We start from the raw sequence: 24,822 nt of genomic DNA on the forward strand, positions 1-24,822 counted from the left end.
CACTTCCGCTGGAATTAAATACTTTAAGGCTGTTGATTTTTTTGGCATACCAGACTATAACCTTAGCATTCATTTAGAGTTACGACTATGCTCAACTGATGACTGTTAGTCGAATGTTCACTCTCCTTTTCGCTCTGTTTTGGTCACAACCAACTATTTAGGTGAGATGTTGGTCTCTTTAGCTGCTAAATGCTCCATTAAATTCCCAAGCTCATCTCTGATTGTGTCTGTCTGCTGTTTGGTGTTGAGCAGGTAGTGTAAAGTGGGTAAACTATATAATTTATTTTAATGTACTTCAACACTATGTTTCTATTCCTGAACCTGACCTATGTAACTTTAGTTTTCTAAACCTAACCTATTTATCTTAACATTAAGTACGTAATGACGCCATTTGTGAAGCACTAACTTATGCGATATCATACAAACGGCTGCATGTCCATTTTCGTTAGATATCATACAAACTGCTGTATATGGATACAAGTGGTATCCAGTCGTAAAAATACAAAGCAATGAGCTGAAAGACTCTGAAATGCTTCGTAGACCTATGGGGGAACTGCAGAGTTGACTATAAGTCACTGTTGTTTCATCACTATGAGTGACCTCCTCTTATATGCAAAGTCCTTTTATCTATTGCTAATATGAAACTTAACTCCCTGACCCTGTGTAAAGATATTGGCTGCTGAATTGGATCAAATGCCAATGACTCCAATTTGATTAAAAAAAACCCACTGGCACGCAGCTTTGCATTACGCCACTCACAGCTTGAAAAACAGAGCAGTGTTTATTCAGCTGAATGCTGCAATGTGGCCCTTCAGTCACAGCTGCTAGTGAAACAAATGTACATGATGTATGTATCAATTTTTGAAATCAAAATGAAATTCAGGGATGATTTTACACTTTCATTTGCTGTTTGCATTGTGTTTCTGCCACAAACATGTATATGTGGGATGATATATAACAAAATGATAATACAAGAGCAAAAGTGTCAGAAACACAAACCAAAATCATGAGCCATGACTCAGTTTTCTGCAGACCTCTCTGTGGGTGCCAGTGTAAATGTGCAGTGCACTGTATTACAACACAAAAGCCCTTCATAAATATGACCTCACTTTAAATGCTGCACTTATAGAGGTGCTGTAACAGACAGCATTATATTGGAAAGAGTCTAAAAAAAATCATATTTACAGACACCATGACGAGCAGTGATTAAGAAAACTTGATTTAGTGGTCACATGGCAGGTTGAATGTGTACATTTTGTATCACCTGTGGGACTGTGTCAGGTCACACTGATGAGCTGAACGTGCTCACATGAAATCAGTGTGGGAAAACAGTAAAGCTTGACTGGTTTATGTAATTTGGTGGCATGTACAAGAACAGTCTTTATCAGCAGTTACATGTAGTCACACACACAGCCATGTGAACGTGACACGATATGATCTCTCTCTCTCTCTCTCTCTCTCTCTCTCTCTCACACACTCACACACACACACACACACACACACACACACACACACACAGTCATGTGAACGTGACACGATATGATCTCTCTCTCTCTTTCTCTCTCTCTCTCACTCACACACACACACACACACACACACACACTGAGTGTTGGACAGGAAGGGGTGGGTTTCATGTTTCCTGCAGTGTATTCCCCAGGATGTTGGCTGATGTCTTGATGTGAACCATTCTCAGTTTTCTGCAGCTCCCAGGTGAGTGTGTGGCTGCAAACTTTCTACTAGGAATCAGAAATCACCTCCTTTTCAGGAGTTTTTTTATTCATTGTTTACCTCATTCTCAGGTCATATCAGACAAGATGTAAAGTTGCAACTTACTCTCTAACAAATAATCTACTGGTTCAACTAAAAAAAGTTAGCAATTAGCAAAAAAGGTAACAATTTGCATGCATCTTCTTAAGCAGTTTCAAATCTCGCATTACTAGGTCTTGTGTCTTTTATAATTTGACAAACTCAATTAGTTTAGTCCAACCAACATGACTTACTTTAACCTAAAAAAAAAAAAGGCTTAATTAAGTTGAACCAACTTAACATTTATCCGAAAATTGTGGCAATATTTAGTGGTCAAATTGTTTTATCCAAGAAATTCCAATTTATTTACCTTAATTCCATCCTACTCAAAAATGTCAAAAATGTTCTTCAAATCAGTTTTTAACTAACTCAAACACATTAATGTAACAAACATATTTTTTTTTATGCTGGAAACATTTATTTTAAGTGTTATCCACTTACCCCATGAAACATTTTTAGAGTGTACTGCCAAAAAAAATTTATTTCAAGTACATCTAAAATAAAATATTTCCAAGCTAAGTCCCAATTTTACTCATTTGACTCTTCAAGTTAATTTAAAAGTGAATTTTTAGTAATAGTATAAAAGTCAAAACACAACAAAACACTTGAAAAATGTGTAAAATTCACAAACCATGCAAAATTATTGTTGATTTTGCATGGTTTGGTGGTTTAACCCATTCATATTACAGAGACTGAGGGATATTTGTTTTGGTTTGTGCCATTAATGTCAGTCAGCTCACAGATTAAAAACATATGGATACTTGAAACTTGCCTGAAAATTGATTTTAATGTCAAAAGCTCTCTTTGAACAGAAATTAAGTCTATGTAAATCGATCTTCATATTGTAGACTTACTGAAATGGAAACTACTGTCTGTAAAACACTCACCAAACATCAAACTAAATGTGTGCTGCACATGGATATGGGCCTGGAGCAGCAGATTGTCTAAAAGTTTTACCTCTAAAATTCTTCTATCTCAGTTTCTCTCTGCCCTGAATGTAAGTGCAACTTGTCGTTCCCATCCTCTGTCTCTTCTCCCTCCATCTCCTCCTCTGCCTTTCTGTTTCTTTAATTCAATCCTCTCCCTCAGTTTTAATGCTGCTGAGGTGGAGTCGTCTGTCTTTATACGATGTGCTGGTTACGATGCCTCGGGGTGCACCGTCTCAATGTTGATCCTCTCCTCAAAACCGACACAGACCTGCTTTGCTGTGCACAATATTTAATGGCAGTGCTGCATTACAATACCTGCAATTTGATTCAAAACACATCAGCATGTAGAGTTATATCAAAAAGAGTGTTAGTACAAGGTAGACTCGGGAGTGAATGTAAGACGCCTGCAGCGAACCACTTGGAGGATGAATAGACTGGAAATTCAGCAACTAAACTTTTTATTCACTGTTTCAGTCGATGACTGACATGGGATAAAACTAAACATTTTACAGTGGTGCTGTCGATATTCAGTGAAGCAGCTTCAGGCTTCCAGAGTCTTGTCTAAGGATTGAACGTGTGGGAGAATAGACTCCCAGGGGCTGACAGATGCGCAGCAGCAACATTGGCACTGTTCAATATTATGTTTTTTAATTGGAAATGAGAATATCATGCCCCCTGAGTAAAGCCAGTAATTAAGAAAGTATTATAATAAGTGTCTGTCTATTAGAGGTAATTTACTGGGAAACCATTTCAAGACAGACAAATGTAGACTGATAGTCAGAATAACACCCCCAGGCCATATGTGACCGTATACACAAAACAGTATTCATTTGTGTATGTTAATTGTCAAACATAACTCTGCTTTAGAGTATAAGTACATAAACACAGGTACCAGTACACAATACAGTATCCACTTAACTGAATATTTGGGACATGAGGTTATTCCAACTGTTGTTATTTTAAACTAAATCTCTACAAGTCTACTAATATGACAACTATCAGTACTATTAATACTCATTCATTCATTTCCCATGACCACTTATCCTGTTAGGGGTTATGGGGATGCTGAAGCCTATCCCAGCTGACAGTGGGCGAGAGGCAGGTACACCCTGGACAGGTCGACAATTTAGAGTCACCCATTAACCTGATGTGTATGTCTTTGACCTGTGGGAGGAAACCCACGCTGACACGGGGAGAACCACTGTAGTACCACCATTTTTTTTTCTTCTACTACTGGCACATTTCCCTGTGTGTATTGTCAACTGTTAGGGCTACATTGTGAATAATACTGCTAGTAGTACTATAGTTTGTACTGGTCTAACTAAGATTGTAATTATTAACTGTCACCATGACTAGTATTAGTACTAATATTATGATTATTGCTGCATGCCTGTGTTGATTTTGGCAGCTATTTTTGATTTAATCTTAGTCTTGAGATGAAATGCTTATTATTTTAGTTATATTTTAGTCATTGTTATCCTTCATAGATTAAGTCTAGTTTTATTCTACAAAAACTCTGAGCCCCCTACCTGCCTGTTGAACAGTAATCAACCCATACACCTTCCCAGAGACAGTCCACATCTGAGCGAAGTCCTGCAGGAAACACATGTGAAGACCAGCAGCCAGTGGCTGCTTGCTACGCTGCCATTCAGCTGCTAACAAGTGGAGCTAACTGCTAACAATCATCCCAGCAACTAACAAACTCCACAAATCCATTCAACAGCTCCAATGTCAACAGTCAGACACACATGGCTGATAATCTACTGCTGAATCGCAGCTCACAAATTGCACCATCAGCTGACGCTGCTCCTGTGTGAGTGTTTTTACTGGCTAGCAAAACATCCTGGTGCAGAATGTATACTGGAGTTTGCCTGCCTGTTGCTTATGCGGCATTTACATTTAATTGCAAGCATGGTCCTTCTGGGCTTTCAATGTCCGATAGTCCACAACTAACTTTTTCAACCCGTCTCATCTCGTCAACGGAAATGAAACACACATTTTGTCATAGTTTTTATCACCAAGATCTATCTTGAGCTCTTCATCGTCTAATTTTTCATCATGAAAAAAAGGTTGCTGACAATAATTTTTGTCATAGTTTTCGTCAGTGAAATTAACACTGCCGCATGTTTTCACAGCTCCTACTGTCAATACTGCCACCAGTACTACTGTCAACACTATTGCTGATTATACTAATTACTGTTTTTAGTATTATGGCTCTGTTATTAATGCTACGACTGATAATATTTCTACTGCTACAACTGTCACCCACAACTATCAGTATCAGTATCGTTACATCTTCTACAACAGTGATCATGCATTGCTACCTCTGCCATTACTACTACTTGCAACAACATGAGTGCAGTGCAGAACAAAGGTTTAAACACCGCTGCTCTCTGATGGTCTGATATCATCATAGCCAAGAGGCAGCGAGGAGTTTTCCTGTTCCCTGATTCTCTGTATAATCTGTTTTTTACATTTAGTTTTGTAGCAAATGTATTGAAAATCTCAGGTACAGTTTTAAGTTACGCACAGGGGGGAAAAAAACCTCTGCAGCAACAGGGGAATTGTCCTGCCTCTGAATACCTCACTCAGCTAAATATAGCCTGGAGATGCATGTCTGTCAGCCTCCCCCTCCCTCCCCCTTCACCGTCCCCTCAAGCCCTTATCTTAATTATTTCCAGACCTTTCAAACACAGACACAAACACACACACACACACACACACACACACACATACAGCTGATAAAAAATACCAGTGTTGTGTTTACAGGCCTTCCTGCTGATCTTAAAGTCAGGAGAGGGCGTGACTGTCTGTGTGCGTGTGTGATGGCATACGCTCAGTTTGTGTGTGAATGTCTTCTGTAAGCTTATATGCATGAGCCTTTATCAATCTCAGTGGATATTTGTGCACATGTGCATGAGGAATACATAAAACTTTAAGCAAAATTCTCTTTCTCATTATCTTTTATAGCTGTCCTTTATGAAATGATCACCAATCACCAAAGAGAAGTACGGCAAAATAAAGGGCAGTGTTGGTATGTTTCTTAAGCTGGTATTATTTTTTCTCCTTTTAAGCTTTAGTTCTTTAGTTTGCATAGCCTATTCTTGAAACTTGTTGAGTTGTGCAGTGTATAATAATATAAAATCATGATGATAATAAATTGTGTTTACATTTATGATCACTTAAAATTACCAATATAAGATAATGCAGTCTGGGGATGGACTGATATGAAAAGTCTTCACTGTGAGATATTGATCATATTATTTCATGCATTCTTCATACCTGTCCAAAACCTGGTGCCTACATTACCCATAATGCAACTGAACTGCCAACAGTTCATTTAGAGATTTACAGTGGGCATCAGAAGCCTGTTAAACTCACTTATTTTTCTTCATTCATTGTAAATATCATAGAGTCTCAATGAAGAGAGTATGAATGTATATAATACACAGTTTAAAGCGAAGTTAAGGAAAAATAAAAAATGTTAAGTGGTTAAAGCACACTCAAATCTTTGTGATGGATTACAAGTAACACCAATTTTTTTTGTTGTTTTTTTTTTTCAAAAAAGTGAACTATTATGTTAGGTACTTAATTGGCTAAAACAGGTCTGATGTTTTAAACCTTTAGATGTGAAAATAAAGTCACTGTCACCGTGCTAACCTGTGCCCTATAAGAGTAGGTTGTCCACTCGGACACATTATCTGCAATTCTATTATTAATTGGATCTGTAGTCCTGGTCGTCTAGCCCAGGCCTGTGTGGCTGAGCATGTTAGTATAGTTAGCACATGTGGGTGTAGCTTGCCAACCTGCTAACGTAAGTAATTTCTGGTCATCTTAGCATGTATACTGATATCACTCACATAAGCCCTTTTTAGATTACAGCATCTGTCAGGTTTGTGTTTCCCTCTTTCTACTAGCTGCTTGCTAATTCCTGCTATCAGCTGTTTCCTGTTTATCCACCACCAGTGGCTCGCACGTGCGGCGGCGTCATCAACAGCTCCTCCCACAAGTCTTCAACAGCCCCTCCCGTTGCGGAAGGGCGCCTCATTCTTTTTAAACTAAAAGGGTTCCGCCAATATGTCTACTCTACGAGGCAGAAAATTGGGCACCTCGGATCAACTTGCCAATCTGGCTCAGTGTGTCTAAACACTCGCAGCTTGCCGGCAAAACGGCCCAACATTCGTGGATAATCTGGCAGTGTAAAAGGGGCTATTGTTAATGTCATCATGATCCATTTCTAGTATTAATACTTTCTATTTGAATTTATTGGTCATATGTAATTTCAACTGACAAAATGTTGGTTAATGAGCATCCATCTGTTTCACCTGCTGAGCATGGAGCCAAACAGGATGTGAGAGCCTCCAATGGGCTTTATAGTAGAGGGAAGTCAGACTGTACCATGTTGAGTAAAGTGTAGGGGTGGGACTTTTCATTGTGTCAGGGAATAGTCTTTCTAAATGACTTTTATTGTTAATATTTCTATGTTAGGACACTTCGAATAATCATTCGGAAAATACTTGTTGTTTTTACATTGAAATTTTATTTTATTGTCTTAATTGATTATGCACTAACTTTGTTTTGTCTGTAGGAGGAGCTTCCTGTTTAAAAGCAGGAGGTAAAAGCTCCTCCATCTTGGTTCATTGTTCAGCTGCAGGCTTGGTGACAGGTTGATGACAGCTGCCTGGTAGTCACGGCCCGAGCCAAATTTCTTTATTGTCTGAGGGATTTCCTTTTATTATTTTTGAGAAGTTTATTTGGGGATTTCCGTAGAGTTTTTCCACAATCTTACCAAAACCTGCCACACCAGATGAAGATTACTGCGGCCTCTGTGTCTTCTCCATTCAATATTTTGTCCAGAGAGTGTCTATCTATATAGCGTATATGGCTCTGGGGTAACCAGAGCGTGTGTGGAGATGGACATGTGTGCATTAGTAGTGATTAGATTATGTCCATCCTTCAGCCTCTCCTGTGCAGCCCCCCGGGGTCCCCCCTCCCACCCTGTGTAGAGAGAGCTCTGAGCGGTGAGGTGTACAATCCACTTACCCAACTCGACTCTCCCAAACACCTGAGGAAACACTCCAGCACCCTCACACATAATGTTACTGTGCAGACCTGCAGAGTTATGATTGCTGCTGGGTCCAAACCTCGTGGCTGCAAGATGGAGAAAATCAGCCTTTAACCAAAGTGCCTTCCAGCAGCAGGAGTGCATACTCAGAACTGCAATTTGATGTAATTGTCTACTCGTATTTTCTGAATACCTGTTGATTTTTTAAATTATGAAATGCATTTGAATAGCTATCATCAGTTCCGCTCATGGCTGTGTGTGTCCTCAATTCAAGCAATAACATTAGATGAAACTTTAATGATCTCAGTGGGGAAATTGGGTTGCAGCAGCAGAGGCAAAGGATAAAATGACACCGAAAACACAAAATGGAGGTTTCATAAACATAACATGACAAAAAAAAAATGTGTTAAATGGCTTTCAAGGAACTGTTGCCTCTGATAACGTTGGCAGGAAACACTGCAGGCTTATTATCTTTCCAGCTCAGATGCGTCATATTCCCTAATAGCACATATCCACCCATCAATAATTCATCATTTCATTCAGCTAATTAGCTGCTCTTTTAGAAAACACTGTAAATGTCAAACATGTTGAAATAATTGGTATGTTTCTGTCATAGTCAATGAACATATGAGCAGTCCTGGATACTGAGAAATGAAAAGGGACACTTTTAATAATGAGTGGAGGTAAAATGCTGTTACCGCCAGTAGATTTCACTCAACAAATCTATAAATTCTTGCACAAGAGATGTACTGTTGATCCTTAAGCTTTGACTCAGCTTGACTGTGGCCAAGGGCAACCTGTCATCAGGATAATCTAATTTTGTTTTCATCTTTCTCATGTCTCCCTACTTACTATTCAACTGTTACTCATATGAATGTTTACTGACTGATCTGCGTTTTCTGTAGCTGTAACTTTTACTTTTACATCATTTACTGATTTCTCTGTCACTGCCGGTCACTGCCCATTAAAGATCCAGTGAGTAGGATAAAGGGGGATATCCTGACAGATATGGAATATACTAGTTCTAAGTGTGTTTTCTTGAGTGTATAATCATCTGAAAATATGAATCATTGGGTTTTCTTTACCTTAGAATGAGTTGTTCGTACCTTCATAAGGAGCAGGTCCTCGTCCCTGGAGTTTACTTTGTTGCGCCATGTTTCTACAGTAGCCCTTTACGGACAAACCAAACACTGGCTCTAGATAGTTAACAGCCCCTCTGCAGCACAAGTGTTGGAAAAATACAGGTTTTAATAACAAGAAACTGGTCTATTAAGCATTTTTACCACATTAAATCACTGGATGCATTTGTTTCGAAGAGGAAGAGACCCCTGTAGATAATTCAGCTCCTGCTAAAAATCCTGAACCTCTGGATCAGTGTAAAAAGGTGAGCACACATTAGCAGGTACTGGGCTTGCGGCGTGTCTCAGACATGTCAAACAGCACCGATAAAAACGTTGATTTCTAACATGAAACTGCTTTATTCGTTGCTTTAACTGATTTAAATCACCTGGTCTGTTTGTCTCGGACAGGAAAGGACCTTTGTGGATAATTCAGCTCCTGCTAAAAACCTCCTGAACGTCTGGATCTTACGTTATCAGAGAAAAAGGTGAGCAAGCATTAGCAGGTGCTGGGCTATCGGCCCATCTGCAACATACCAACTCTTCAAATACAGACATTAGTCAGTGGTCCTACACATCGAAATATGACATGCTAGCTACCCTCTTGCGTCAGTTTTGGACACTCGGCAACGACATTGTAATTTTCATCTGTAAATGCATTGTGTCATTTCAAAATACACAGGAAATGTACAGTTTCTGCTTGTAAAATACAAAGTCTTTTTCAAAATAAACTTACAGCATAGGGGAAAAAAACTTTGGTTTTAGGTTTTCTTCCTTAAGTTCAGGCAACAATAGCACATGGTACGTTTTAAAAAAAAACATGTTTTGGCTTAATATAAGAAGGGTTGTTACGAACATAATGTGAGATCATGTGACATACATCACTAGCGTAGCATGCTACACATACTAGCACACTACATTGTTATTAAAATAACTTGGTTTCACACTGGACAGGAACAGCAGGCTCCCGGGAGAAAGTCCAGAGTTTGTTTGACCTATGCACCTTCACTCCTACTTGCCTTATGTGGACTTTGCCACTGTGTATACCATAATAGTTGCCCGCAGTGTCACAATCAGCTGCCAACTACTGTATATGATACCGTAGCTAAGAGTGCCTCTGTGCGTCGGTGTCTGCTCCCGAGTGCCACTGACAAAGTGTCTGTATTTGACAAGTTGGGTGTGAGAGCGGGCTGACATCGAAGGAACTCTAACCAGAAGAAGTTTCAGCTGGTTGCCATCTGTGATCTTCACCACTAGATGCCACTAAATCCCCTAATTCTTACACATTGTTCCTTTAAATAGTTACTTGGTTGAAATAAATCTATTTATCACTCTGGACCTCCTGCAGGAGCCAGAGGTCTAGAAGTCAGCCTTTCTGGAGGGAAGAAGAGAAGAAACTGGAGTTTATATCAGGGATGGGAGTCCAGGGAAACTCACCTGAACTAACTTTTACTTTCTCAGCAAAACCCTGCTTCGCTTTTATACAACCACACACACCTGGGAACCAGCAACCAGCAGAGTACGTGCCTTGCTCAGGGGCACAATGGAGGGGAAAATGAAATGTACTGTGAAATGTATTCCCTCCACTTGGATTCAATTGCTGTGCTGCCCTTGATGGTTTTATCCTTCGCCCAATTTGCTCAAGAACACAAAATCCCAAAAGTGACATGCAAATGACTTCTGTGCATTATCTTCAAGCTGTGAGAGCGATTCAGTCATTTTGAAAGTGTCATTGCCATTGTCACCCCTTATGATCACATTATATAATGAAACATTTTTCCTCTTGACACCTCCTCATCTGTCTTTCCTTTATTGTTATATGATTCATTATATAACTGCTGCTGCACTCACTCTCTCTTTTAAACTCTTGTCTCCTAGCTGTCACAAGCTCTTAAAATGAGGCCAGAGGTTCATTTGAGGCTTCTTGCCGCACACACACCTATTTCAGTAGGTTTTGTCTCATGCTGTGTACAAAACAAAGCTAGACAACCCAAAGTCATCTTTTGTAGTAAGACGTCAAGACATGAAGAACGATAACATACATAAAAGGTCAGTCCAAAGCCTCAGACTCAAACCACACAGCAACATTTGCTCAGACATACATAATGTAACCATGTCTGCTCCAATATTTCATGTTAAAATTATGCTTCATCCGAGCCATACCGCATTTTAAATGACTTAACAGCCTCTTTCTTCCATATAGCTTAGTCTTTCATATGTCCAAGTCCTAGTCCTCTGGCAGGCTGATGTTATGAGTCAGGAAATTCTAACAATCACAAAAAGATTTCTTCACACTCAGATTTAGAGATAAAGAGGTAGGAACAAAACATTACTCACAAGGAAAGAGTGAGTTTTCAATCACTGCAAACATTGCAAAGTGATAACCAAATGACCATTCAGTGTGAATATCAGAATATGTGACGCGTCATGTTTTAACCTGAATGAACACTGACTGTGTTTACAAGGTCTTTAGTATCCCAGTTTTGATTGGGTTTTTTAAGTATCCCGTTTTTGTGTTTGTGCATGTAAACACCATATCCCGAATTCAGAAACCAGGTTATGCCCTTTTCCCGGTTTCAAGAAACCCTGTTTTGCCACCTGGAGTACTCCGATAGAAGCTGGGATACTGGAGCATGTATACGCCTTATCCCGGTCTCTGACGGCTCCCCGCCGTGTGCGCAGGCGCCAGAGTGACGCACCACATATACAAGCAACATGGCGGCAACGAGAGCTTCCCATTTTTGGAGCGACGAAGAGACTGAATTTTCCCTGAAAATGATGAAAGAACTCAACGTAACTATATGTTTAGACGGCAGAAGACACAGAAATGCCGACCTATTCAAGTCTATTGCGGATAAGCTACGTGACGCCGGTTTTCCACCTCGCACCGCTGAACAAGTTAGGTCAGCAGTGGTGTTGCAATCGTCTTCTCGAATGCAGCAGAGCCTCCACAGGAAGATGCCTTATACCCAGGTGAGTTATTTAGCTAATGTTAGCACTTAACATAATGCTAATTTATACTTTACCTGCTCATCTCAGAGAGAAATGTTGTGCTTTTTTACTTCACAGCTATAAGGCAGTACTGATAAGATTACACTTATTCATTCACTTCAGGTCTAGCGACAATCATTTATCTTCTTATCTTGAATGAATCTTCCTACCTTTTAAGCTCAAAAGAACTATTTGATACACATGATTCTCTCATGACAGCAATACTGTACTATACAAATCCAAGCTTTACTCTGGATTGAAGTACCCAAAACTATTTAAAACGCATTACTGGTATTTATCATGTATACAGGGATATGAATAACCGGGTTTCTCTGTGTTCCATGTAAACATCATATCCCGGATAAGCTCAAAGCCGGGATAAGCCTCAAACTGGGATACTAAAGACCTTGTAAACACAGTCACCGGCTCCTGCATCACAAAAACTGCTTATTTACAACACCAAGAGTCTACAGGCCACGTGACTCACTGATGTCAGCATGCTAACATGCTCACAATGACAATGCTAACATGCTGATATCAAGCAAGTATAGTGTTCACCATCTAAGTGCAGCTGAGGCTGATGGGAATGTAAGTTTTTTGCAGGTTTTTTTGTTTCAAAGTCAAGTATTGGATCACTTAGAAGCATGTGCCTTGTGCCCAGCGCTGTCAGGCCTCAAAACTTGGTGCAGGTGATAGCAGGAAACATCAGATTGATAGTAAATAAGTAGACACACGCAAGAGGGTTATGTTGCTTCTTCTTTTAATTTAATCCTTATTTGAAACGTTTCAAACGACACATTTCGCCCATGGCTTCATCAGGTTAGCGAAAAGTAAAGTCTTGGACCAAGCGAAATTTGATCTGATGATGGCGCTAGATGAAAAACCAGGGGATCACCAATGTGATTACAGTTCATCCTGGGGCGACCAAATCCATCCCATGGTGGTAAAGTCACATCGGTTACAAACACAGATGTGCATACAGGACAGTATTATGTCTCAAATGATCCTACAAATGTACTGCTCATTTCACATATGGTGTTCAAACACTGCAAGGCACCATTCACATTCACCTAACAGTTTGTGCACAATTATTGTCGGAAGTTTTCAACAAAAGCATGATGGCCTGTGAGTACTAATCACTTTCTTTATTTGTAGTTCCAGTTAAAGACTCACCAGCAGCTAACGAGGAGTCATTAATGCAGACTCACATCCTAATTCTCCTGTTGCACAGCAGTAGAACTGATGTAAAGTACACATCTGCATGTTACTGCCACCTGAGTACCTGGATTCAAGAAAAAAAAGGTGAGAGGATTTTTACTGATATATTTTACTCAACCATTTTTTGAAAGGATCATCCAAATAGTGTAGATTTTAAACGGATATCTCTTTTGTCTTGTGCCCAGTCTCAGTTCCTTCTGATAAAGAGCATTTCTGGGATCAAAACTTTGTACTTCTTTAATGTAATAAAGATAAATATGAAGGAAGTTACAGTGTGGCCTACGTGGGCCTTGTTGATGTGACTCAGAGTTGTATTGGAATACTGTGTGTTGTATTTGTCATGGTGCATTCTCTCTTTGTTCTTACTGACCTGTTACGGTGTGGATGTGTGTCTGATGAGCTGTGGGTGGGCTGCTGTGATTGGTTGACATGAGTGCTAAACAGCTATTGGTCCATCATGGCAGACTCAGAGGATATAAGCAGGTTGCAGCCAGTTTCATCTTCTCATGAGCCAGTCAGCATGATTATGTGATACACCAGTTGCAGGATACCTTAGTGGTTTGTATTGTATTGCTTATTCTGTTTTCTTTTGTTAGATGATGAGTGATAGAGGTGAGGAAGGTACGATATTAACATTGTGTTAATTATTTTGTTTTTTATTGCAGTACCCATCTTGTTAATTGTTTTAGAGTCTATTTCCAATGACAGTTCCTTAATTTCAAAGGCTTTCTTTATCTCTATTCTAAGAAGCAGGGAAAGAAGAGAGTCACATTTTTTGGAGGGCCATTATTTTGTACTCTACTTGAGTAATTCTTCATTCGAGAAAGTAAGTAAGTAAGACTCTTCAAAGTCCAGCAAGATGCATCATCCCTTAAAGCTGGACCAGTGGCAGCTTCGATGTTAAAGCTCAAATTGTTCAACTATAGCACCCTCATGAGGCTGGACAAGGTTTTACATCATCAGGAGAAACATTTGAGGGCTGAAGATGACACATGACATGTAATAAACTCTATTGCTGTAAAATAGAGCCCTGACCTTAAAATAAGTACCTGTGCCACTTGCTGAAAGGCAGAAAGATTCACGGAGAGCTGGTTTTATGGGTGTGATCTATCAGAGACAGAGAACTTGTGTGTATGAACTGCACTTTCTTATTATCCCTCATCTACTGTATTTTTGAATAAATACATAAATCTACAAAGCATCAGCCGACGTGACTCAGAACACTATGAATATGTATACTTCCATGCAGCTGTGACACAGGGAGATCTTTGCAGGACAACCATGTTCTTCACTGTCAGTGAACCTTTGCAGCTCTCCCTGGGATCAGTTGAAACGACCGAACCCGTGGGAACGAACAAGCAATTTTTATGCTTTTACCAGAAACATGAAGTCTTTGATCCACTGTTTTCAAAGCCTGGCTCACACGGTTCTTCGTCTGCATCTTGGCGAAGGCCTGAGGAGTGCTGCCAAACACACGGGCCATTGAACCACCAGGGGATTTGAATAAATGTTTCTGGAATCACTGCTTCCTTGTGTCCTTGTTAAATGAATTAAAAGGAGATGATACGGTGGCTGTGCTTGGTTTGGATGTATTTAGAGGTGCTCTTGGTTATGTAAATGAAAAAGCAATCAATGTTGCTGGATGAAAACAGTGGAGCTGAATTGAATGTTCTCATTTTTCCACTGATGCCCGTTTATTTGTTAAATCAAAGGCTACAACAGGGACTTTTCTTCATGGGTCATTACAGTAATAACCATGGGAAAAAAAATCCAAAGCAGCAGCCGGGGCTGCACAGTAGCTACAACTGAGGACATACATCTCGTCTAAAAGGTTTGTCCAAGAAATTTGGGGTTTTAACCGGTTTTGTCGCCGGTCTGCATTTTAAAGGCTGATTCAAGTATTTTTTGAAATGTGACCACTTTCAAGTGAGTTGATAAATAAAAATTCCAGATGCTGCAAACCAAAGGCTTTCTTTAAAGCAGCTTGAAATGCTGAAGAAAAGGAGGTTGACGTGTGATGCATTATTGAGCAAAGCGCAAGAGATTCTTCTTAAGTTTCAGATGAAAGCGTTGTTGCTTTCAAGAGTTACAGCTGTCTGAATTTAAAGCACCGTGGGGGCCTTTTTAAATCATCTTTTGATGCTAACACGACCCTATAGACTGGAAATACAGGATAGATAGAAACATTCACAATAATGTCTCTTTACCTTATACCAACACTTTAATAAACAGATAAAGCTGCACCAGATGGGAACTGAGATCCGGGCTCCCATTTGCTCTTGACTTTAGCCTGCTGAGCTAATTACACGGTGTAGACTACATGTATACAGCCTAATAATACACAGAGGTGACACAAGAGCCTGGTAATTTCCACTGGTGTAAAGCAGCTCGGACCAACACAGCTCTGCTTCTCACTGTTTTCTAGGGCTAGCCAGCTGGTAGGGAATGTGACAAGGAAAAAGAAAATTACAGTGATAAAATTACAAAGGTTTATGTCAGTGACACTCAATTTATGGCCTCTGAGCCAAATCTGGCCCTGAGCAGGGTGTCAGGTGGCCTGCCGACTGTTTTCTAATTCACAATGAAAATCGATTGATTCACACTGATTGTATACAAGGTGCTAGAGTGCATGAAAAACATCAAAATATAGTTTGTTTAGGTTCCTCTGGACCCCCTGACAGAGGTCTAAGCTGAGCCCCTGACACCCCTGTTACACCTGGCCCATGTGCAAGGGTGCTGCAAAGGGTTTGTCTTGCTTACTCATTTTATCTAATAAAAATGATTAATAAAGTATAGTAAAGTCTACGTCAGAGTGTGGAGGATTTGTTTGTAAAGCTGATTACACACGTTCCTGCTGCCTACCAGCACCTGACTACCTGTGGCTGTGCAAGGAGATTTCATTGATTCCAAAAATGATTAATATTTGTTAATTAACAGGTCCCTCTCCTTCTGCCATTTTGCAAAAGTGGACCCCAGACCGAGCAAGCTGAGTATCCCTGGTCTATGTGATATTTTCTATGGCTGTGCACAAACCAGGCTCGACACCAAGGGAGAGAAATTAAATCTCAGGGTGATATTTTTTTCTTCTGTTGGGTCATTATTGGTCTGCTATTGTGGCTGCACTGCACAGTAAAAAAAAATCTCATATTTTCAGGTGTCACAGCTAAGGACAGCATTTGTTGGCTGTTAACCTTAGTGTTTGTTTCAACTGTTATAGCAGTTGTAAAAATTTCCTACCGTCACAGTATTTACTTTTGAATTGCCACCATCAACCAAGTTTATCTGAGCAGCCAAAATTACAAGTTAACCGATCTGTGTTTAAATGCTCCATATGAAGTGAGTTTAAAACTGCTAGAGAGACTCCTAATTAGCTGCACTTTAAATCAAATGGTGATATATTTCAGATATAGAGTGGGGAATTGTCATAGTTTTCTCTTGGATGTGATGGGTGAAGCGATAGTGGGCTGCTGCTTTCACTAGATTGTGTCACCTATTTAAATGTTTTATTGTGTTAATATATTTGTAATAGCAGCTAGCAGCACCTCAGTGATGTTTGGGGGAGGATGGTTTAGTTTAACAGCTGTATGATTGCATTATGGGACAGAAAGCTTGAAAGAGGAGCAACTAGACTCATATTTTTAGCTAATGATTCATGATGAGGTACAAGGGCCCTGTTAGTATATAATGATCTAGATTATGCAAAGAAAATTATACTCGCAAATATCTGGCACAAGAATATAGTTTCAGTTTAAATGTAATAAACGTAGGCAATACGGACCGTGCTGCTTGTTTAAACAGTTTTATCTGAGGTCCATATTACCGTTAAAAAAAAACCTTGTTGCGGTATCAGGATGTTTGTTCTTTGATTGTGTTTCTCTTTCAGCAACGCTTCCTGCTTCCTTGTCATTACTGCTCATTAAAAATACAGCAGCTATAGCTTGTGTACACAAGGTGCCTGCAGCCACAATCACAGAACACAGCGTGATGATGGATATCCTGTCAGAGGAGGACTGGCATTTGTTCTCAATCAGAAAAGCAATGGCAGACTCCTGTGAGCTTAAATGAAAGTAATGAAAGCTGCTAAACAACAGAGGTGATAGCACGGGGGTTAGTGTCTTTGTTTCTGTTTATGCTGTTGGAAGAGTAAGATTAATGATACAGGTGTATTACACTGGATGTGTTTACATTTTACTAAACTCCTCCGTCTCTGGCAAAAACAGTCCAAACAGCGAGGGGATGATGAAAGTGATTTAGAGAAGTGAACTCGTGACTGTAAGTTCAAAAGTTCAAATGTGGGTGTAGAAGGGAAACGAGCATCGCAGGTATTCCATTTAGCTTTCATATCACAAGAGCCGTTGAGGCCACATGGGAGGCGTAGTTGTCAGACTACCGAGTTTGAAATTATGAGTTTACTGGAGAAATGTGCTCATAGATACAAAGAATCTGATTCTGGGTCTCAGTAATTCACACACTGTGCAAAAAGCAAACTTACAGGAAAGAGACCAAAAGATAGAAAATGGGTAAACAAGCCTAAATACATCCATGGATAGATTACTGAGAGGGCCAAGTCGGCACAGGCCCAGGGGTCCAAAGTGTCAGGGGACCCCTCTGGCCTTCACCTGTCACTTAAATTAATTCATACAGACCAGGAGGAGACTCAAAAGCCCCGTAACCCTTTAAACATGGTACCTAGACCCTATATTTCCACCACATACAGTCACTGCTTTGTCCAGCACTTTGCACCTTGTTTATCATCCACAGAACCAGGCTGCACGCAGACATTTTCAGAGCCACACAGAACAGACTGCAGTGAGAGTCTCTCTCCATGGGATGTTTAAATATAGAAGGTTTGTTCATTTAGTCCTTCTAAGGCAAGTGCAGGGGTTAAGTGTTGCTGTAGCCCACAGGAACGACGCTCCACAAGGCTTTTTTTTCCCCTCCGTGTGAGGATTAGAATATATGCTGTTGTTCACATAACCCGGAAGAAATATGAGGAGGACAAGCCGCGGGGTTGCCATTTGCCAGGTCTGCTTATTAGCCGTGACTTTGGGCTTGTTTCTGAAGTGGCGTTGCTTATTTGGGCTTGCTCTCTAAATGCCGCCTTTCTCTATATATATCCGTCTAATAAGTTATTTAAACGTATGATAGTCGCTTCTTTTGGGCTTGTTTCCATAGCTCTGGTTGTTTGTTTCTTTCCCAAGATCTGGCAACACTGACAAGCTGGCAAGCAACAACAACAATGGCGGCATCCACAGGATCACAGGGAGCGCGTTGTGTTTGGACCCAGGCCCTGGAGGCAGATCTGATTCAACACTGGGAAGAATAGCCATGCCTTTGCGATGTGTCGTCTCCAAGTTTGGTGACGTCACCGCGTTATCTGGGGCTCTGTCAGCGAGGGCTCAGAGGAGAAATCTTGTGGTGTGCACACACAGGTCGTAACGCAGTTGACGAGACCCCTGCTGACAGAAACACACGTTGCCACGTATGAACACTCAAAAGATTATGATAAAATCGCAAAAACGGGGTGAAAATCATGTAATGGGAACTAGGCTTTAGTGGATAGAGCAGGCGCCCCATGTACAAGGCTGCTGCTGCAGCGGCCCGGGCTCGTCCCCAGCCTGTGGCCCTCTACTGTATGTCATGACCCCTCTCTTTCTCCCCCCCTTCATGCTTAACTGTCCTATATCTTTAAAAAAAAAAAAAAAAAAGAGTCACAAAGCAATCACAAATAGATGCAAAACTACCACAAAGAGACAGTAAATTACACACAAAAGCACAAAAGATGCTCAACAAATACACAGACACACAACAAAACAGCCTGTGTGTCTTGCTCCTGTGGAGGAGCCCTTTGCATATCTGTGCCCAGGGGCCCTTTGTCTCATAATCCACCCATGGATATATATTTATTCAGCAAGTAGGTCAACAACAGCTGGACCAACAAAAAAAAATCTAGTTTAGAATATTTTCTAAAAGTAGAAAATAAGATCATGGAGCTTGATGCCATCTGAACCTCAGCTCTATAGAAATAAAAAGCACGACCACCAGAGGCTGCTAGAAAAGCTTTAACGCCCATACGTCTTGTTTTTAAGGCCTGTGAGTGCAGGGGAAATGTCCTTCATTGATCAAAAATTGCACTCCATGACCCAACATCAGCAGCTTGTAGTAGTGAACACAAGCACCGTGAGCTTACCAATCACAGTTCATGCAGTCTCCACATTACTTTATCTCCACATGGGATCTGCTGCTATCCTTCACACATGAATATGCATCCACTTTTACTGAGGAGCATAGGAGCTAAAATATAACCGCAAGCTACTGAAGCTTGTACATCTCTTACTGCAGGTACAGTAGTGAAACAAATAACTCCCTGCCTTTAAAGAGCCAGAGGCTGACGAGAGCTCCGTCGAACTGAAACGACAGAAAGGGAGCAGTCAGATAGATAAACACAAAGAATAGAGGGTAGGCAGAGAAAGAGCTTTTCAACAATTCTGCTCAATAAATCGAGGAGGCAGATCAAGGCTGGTGCTGCTATCTTGATGAACTTGCACTGAAGCAAGCCCGCTAGGCACAATAATGTGTTATCTCTCGTCTCTGAGTAGTGAGCCAGGTAGAAAGATCAGGATGCGATAGTTACCAATAAGTCATGTTTTGTTCCACGCCTCTCATTTCCTTTCTAGTTCTCTCCTATTCTGTTTGGCAGAGGTTATTTCAAGGTGACTGGCTGCTGAGTGTTGTATGGCAAGTCTGAAGGGAAGGTTGAAACATTTATAAACCTATAAAAGCTATTATAAACCATCAAGTGTTCCCTGAATGTCTGGGATGAGTACAGTCAGAGAACAAAATGTGCCTCATCAAATCTTTTCCGCTTTGCTTGAAGGTTTAGTTGTCTAAATATTGCTAATGAAAGTTCGCAGGGAGCAGAGAGCATCATGGGGCTCACCTCAAGGCTAAGCATAGATGCCTGGTCATGTGATGCCTTGGTGTGCCTATGCCAAAATGAGCTTCTTTGACAGAGTGGTTGGTCTCGCTCTTATGCTGCGTTAGCATGAATCAGGCAGACAGTAGAGGTAAACGAGGATAGAATTACTTTTGGTCAGCAAAAGATTTTGGCAACTGTAACAGCAGACAGCTTTGCCGTCCAGAGTTTAAATACTGAGACTTTTTGCTGTCCTCTGTGACAGAATTTGTAAATTTCTAGCAAGGAGTGAAGAGGCCTGCACATCCAGGATGAGGTCAAAGTGAAACTGCCGCTCCTTAACATTAAAACATGCCAGTTGAGATGTTTCAAGCATCTGACTAGGATGCACACCACGAGTACTATGACTGACACACACAGCTGTCAATCATGACGTCAACCCCCCTTTAATAGCATCAAATAATATAGTTACAACTAAACTTATCAGAAAAACACTTGAACATACATCAGTTTTTGGGAAAAATGTATTTGATGCACACTTACATTTTTTAGTTTGGCCCATGTCCCATATGCTGACACTAAAGCCTGATTTATGGTTCTGCGTTAAATCAACAACGTCGCTACATTGTAGGGTACGTGGCTACGCAGAAGGCTCGCCATAGCCCCTGCCTAGCCTGACGTGCACCTGCCCAAAAATGTAACTACACGTCGAGGTGACGCAGACCCAGCGCAGACCAAGAGGGCTGTGATTGGTTTGCTTGGTAGCAACGCATTTCCTGTTCCGTATTTCCAGATTGCGCCATCCCCGCCATCTTTAAACATCTCCGGTTGCGATGTAGATGTTGTAGTATTCAGGCCGATTTTTGTTCAACGTTCAATACGGATACGGATACGGACAGAGCCGTCTGTCCGTGCTCTGCGTTCATTTCTCTGTGACCGGAAAAGCTGGAAGCTAAACAAAGAATCAACTAGAGAAAGGAAAGGAACGCAGCCTCCTACAGCTCTGGCGCTGAATTGCACCGCGATGAAATGGAGTGACAGAGAAGTTCGAAGAGTTCACAATGGCATCACGGCAACGACGTAGGTACGCCGCAGGACCATAAATCAGGCTTAACGGAGCAGGGTTTGACCTACTCTGCAACTGGCCACCAGGGGGGGAATGTTTTGGCTTCACTTTGGGGAGGTGTCATGTTGTCCATTTTTATCGACAGACTATGGGTTGGAGCCATGGATATATTCTGAGTCAGTTAGCCTGAAACTTTTCCTTGGACTGCTGCTTTACCTTAGTGACATAACTGGGGTGTCAAACTCATTTTAGTTCAGCTCAATTTGATCTCAAGTGAGATACCACTGCATAGTAACCCAGCAAGCAATAGTCGTGATTTAAACGTATTGGCTATATCTAGCTCCGATTTAGTCTAGCTACATGTAACCCAAATTTTGAAATTGATTAAATGTAATTTTCGCCATTGCAGATGGCGTGCAGTATGATATTCAATCACGTATGGAGAGTCAACAGTAATTAAAATATGTTTATCTCCATTTTTTGGACATGGTCTCTACATAGTAGCTGTATAATTGATGACATCTACACTTTGGCTATGGTTAGACGTCTACCAAATTTTCACTGACAGCCCAAATTCAGCCGTGATTTAGCCTAGACATCAGGTCTTCATATAGACAGCTATTAGACGTTTTTTAAACCAAAAAATGCTTGCTGGGAACCTGTAAATATCAACCTCTTCAAAGTTCATCCATTTAAAAAACAAAGAAGAAAGAAAAATGATGTGAAAATTCAACAGTATGTCTTAGTTTTTCCACATTCAGTCAGTCGACTAACTTTCATCACATGTGACCATTTTTTAAATATCATCCACCGAAGTGGAAGCTATTGAGGAAGCAGGTGAAATCATCCCCTGCCTTACAAACCATTTACAGTCTGATGTTTTGTCAGTGCCTCAGCAGCCACATATATTGTTTCAAGACAGAAGTCTGATGCTGATTCATTTGTACTGAAGCTGCTGGTTGACAATATTTTGCACAATGTTCAAAAAACATTGAAACCATAGAAAGTACTTATTGTTATTTCAGAGAGCTGCAGTCTGGTCAGAGGGGAAAACCCTCTAAGGCAATGTTTTAATCAATCAATCAATCAATCAATTTTATTTATAAAGCCCAATATCACAAATCACAATTTGCCTCACAGGGCTTTACAGCATACGACATCCCTCTGTCCTTAAGACCCTCACAGCGGATAAGGAAAAACTCCCCAAAAAAAACCCCTTTAACGGGGGAAAAAAAACGGTAGAAACCTCAGGAAGAGCAACTGAGGAGGGATCCCTCTTCCAGGACGGACAGACGTGCAATAGATGTCGTACAGAACAGATCAACATGATAAATTAACAGTAATCCATATGACACAGGGAGAGAGAGAGAGAGAGAGAGAGAGAGAGAGAGAGAGAGAGAGAGAGAGAGAGAGAGAGAGAGAGAGCGAGAGAGAGATATGCAGGTAATGACAGTATCTTACAACAACATTAATGGAAGTAATAATATTATAGTTATAGTTCTGGTTACTGCGGTACAATATGTTGAAAGTATGTATTAATACCTGGCAGTATACATGTGTGACAATAATCATATGTGTATAATAACAGAAGAAGTATGACTAATGACTAATGATGGCAGCAGCAGCAGGAGGCATCTGGCGGGACCACGGCAGCAGCACAACCACACACGTCACGCTGTCCAGGCACCGCTGTGATATGAGTTAATCTGAGAGACAGTGGAGCACAAAGGCTCCGGAGAAGAAGCCGAGTTAGTGACATCCAGAATGGCCGTGTTAGCTAGATGCAGTAATAGGATACGAGAGAGAGAGAGAGAGAGAAGGAGAGAAGGGGCCCGGTGTACTATAGAGGGGTCCTCCAGCAGACTAGGCCTAAGTCAGCCTAACTAAGGGCTGGTACAGGACAAGCCTGAGCCAGCCCTAACTATAAGCTTTATCAAAGAGGAGAGTCTTAAGTCTAGTCTTAAATGTGGAGACGGTGTCTGCCTCCCGGACCGTAACAGGAAGATGATTCCACAGGAGAGTAACCCTGCGTTCTCAGAGCGCAGTGTTCTGGTGGGATAATATGGCACTATGAGCTCTCTAAGATATGATGGAGCTTGACCATTTAGAGCTTTATAAGTTAACAGTAGGATTTTAAATTCAATTCTGGATTTTACAGGGAGCCAGTGCAGAGAAGCTAAAACAGGAGAGATATGATCGCGTTTCTTAGTTCTTGTTAGTACACGTGCTGCTGCATTCTGAATTAGCTGGAGAGTTTTTAAGGACTTACTAGAGCTACCTGATAACAGAGAGTTACAGTAATCCAGCCTTGAGGTAACAAAAGCGTGGACCAATTTTTCTGCATCTTTTCGGGTCAGGATAGGCCTAATTTTCACAATATTACGCAGATGAAAAAATGCAGTCCGTGAGGTTTGCTTTAAATGAGAATTAAAAGACAAATCTTGATCAAATGTTACTCCGAGGTTTCTTTATGGTAGTGGCAGGGGCCAGAGCAATGCCATCTAGAGAAACTATGTCATCAGATAAAGAGTCTCTGAGTTGTTTGGGGCCAAGAACAATAACTTCAGTTTTGTCTGAATTTAACATCAGGAAATTGGTGCTCATCCAAGTTTTTATGTCTTTAAGGCAATTATGGAGTTTAGATAATTGATTGCTTTCTTCTGGCTTCATCGATAAATACAACTGTGTATCATCCGCATAACAATGGAAATTTATAGAGTGATTTCTAATGATGTTACCTAAAGGAAGCATATATAGAGTAAACAGGATTGGTCCGAGCACAGAACCTTGCGGAACTCCAAAACAAACTTTAGTACGTAAGGATGGTTCATTGCGAACGTCAACAAATTGAAAACGATCAGATAAATAAGATTTAAACCAGCTTAGTGCAGAACCTTTTAAGCCAATTAAGTGATCCAGTCTCTGCAGCAGAATTTGATGGTCAATTGTGTCAAACGCCGCACTAAGATCTAATAAAACAAGTACAGAGACGAGTCCTTTGTCTGAAGCAATCAGAAGGTCATTTGTAATTTTAACTAGAGCTGTCTCAGTGCTATGATGCACTCTAAATCCTGACTGAAATTCCTCAAATAAATTATTATCCTGGAGAAAATCACACAGCTGGTCTGCGACTACTTTCTCAAGGATCTTTGACATAAAGGGAAGATTAGATATTGGTCTATAGTTGGCTAACACCTCTGGATCCAGGGAGGGCTTTTTTAGTAGAGGTTTAATTACAGCTATCTTAAAAGACTGTGGTACATAGCCTGTTAATAAGGATATATTGATCATATCTATTATATGAGTGTTAACTAAAGGAAAGACCTCCTTAAGTAGCCTAGTTGGGATGGGGTCTAAGAGACACGTTGATGATTTGGATGAAGAAATCAATGCAGTCAATTCTTGAAGAGAAATTGGGGAGAAGCAATCTAAATATATATTAGATTTTACAGCTGTGTTTGAGGTTAGATAGGTACTATCTGAGGGCAGGAGGTCATGAATTTTGCCTCTAATAGTTAGAATTTTGTCATTAAAAAAGCTCATAAAATCATTACTGCTAAGGGCTAAGGGAATACAAGGCTCAATAGAGCTTTGACTCTCAGTCAGCCTGGCTACAGTGCTGAAAAGAAACCTGGGGTTGTTCTTATTGTCTTCTATTAGAGCTGAGTAATAGTTTGCTCTGGCATTCATGGAGGCCCCTCTTATAAGTTTTG

Source organism: Epinephelus fuscoguttatus, linkage group LG15, assembly GCF_011397635.1.
Source record: "Epinephelus fuscoguttatus linkage group LG15, E.fuscoguttatus.final_Chr_v1".
Classification (NCBI taxonomy): Eukaryota; Metazoa; Chordata; class Actinopteri; order Perciformes; family Serranidae; genus Epinephelus; species Epinephelus fuscoguttatus.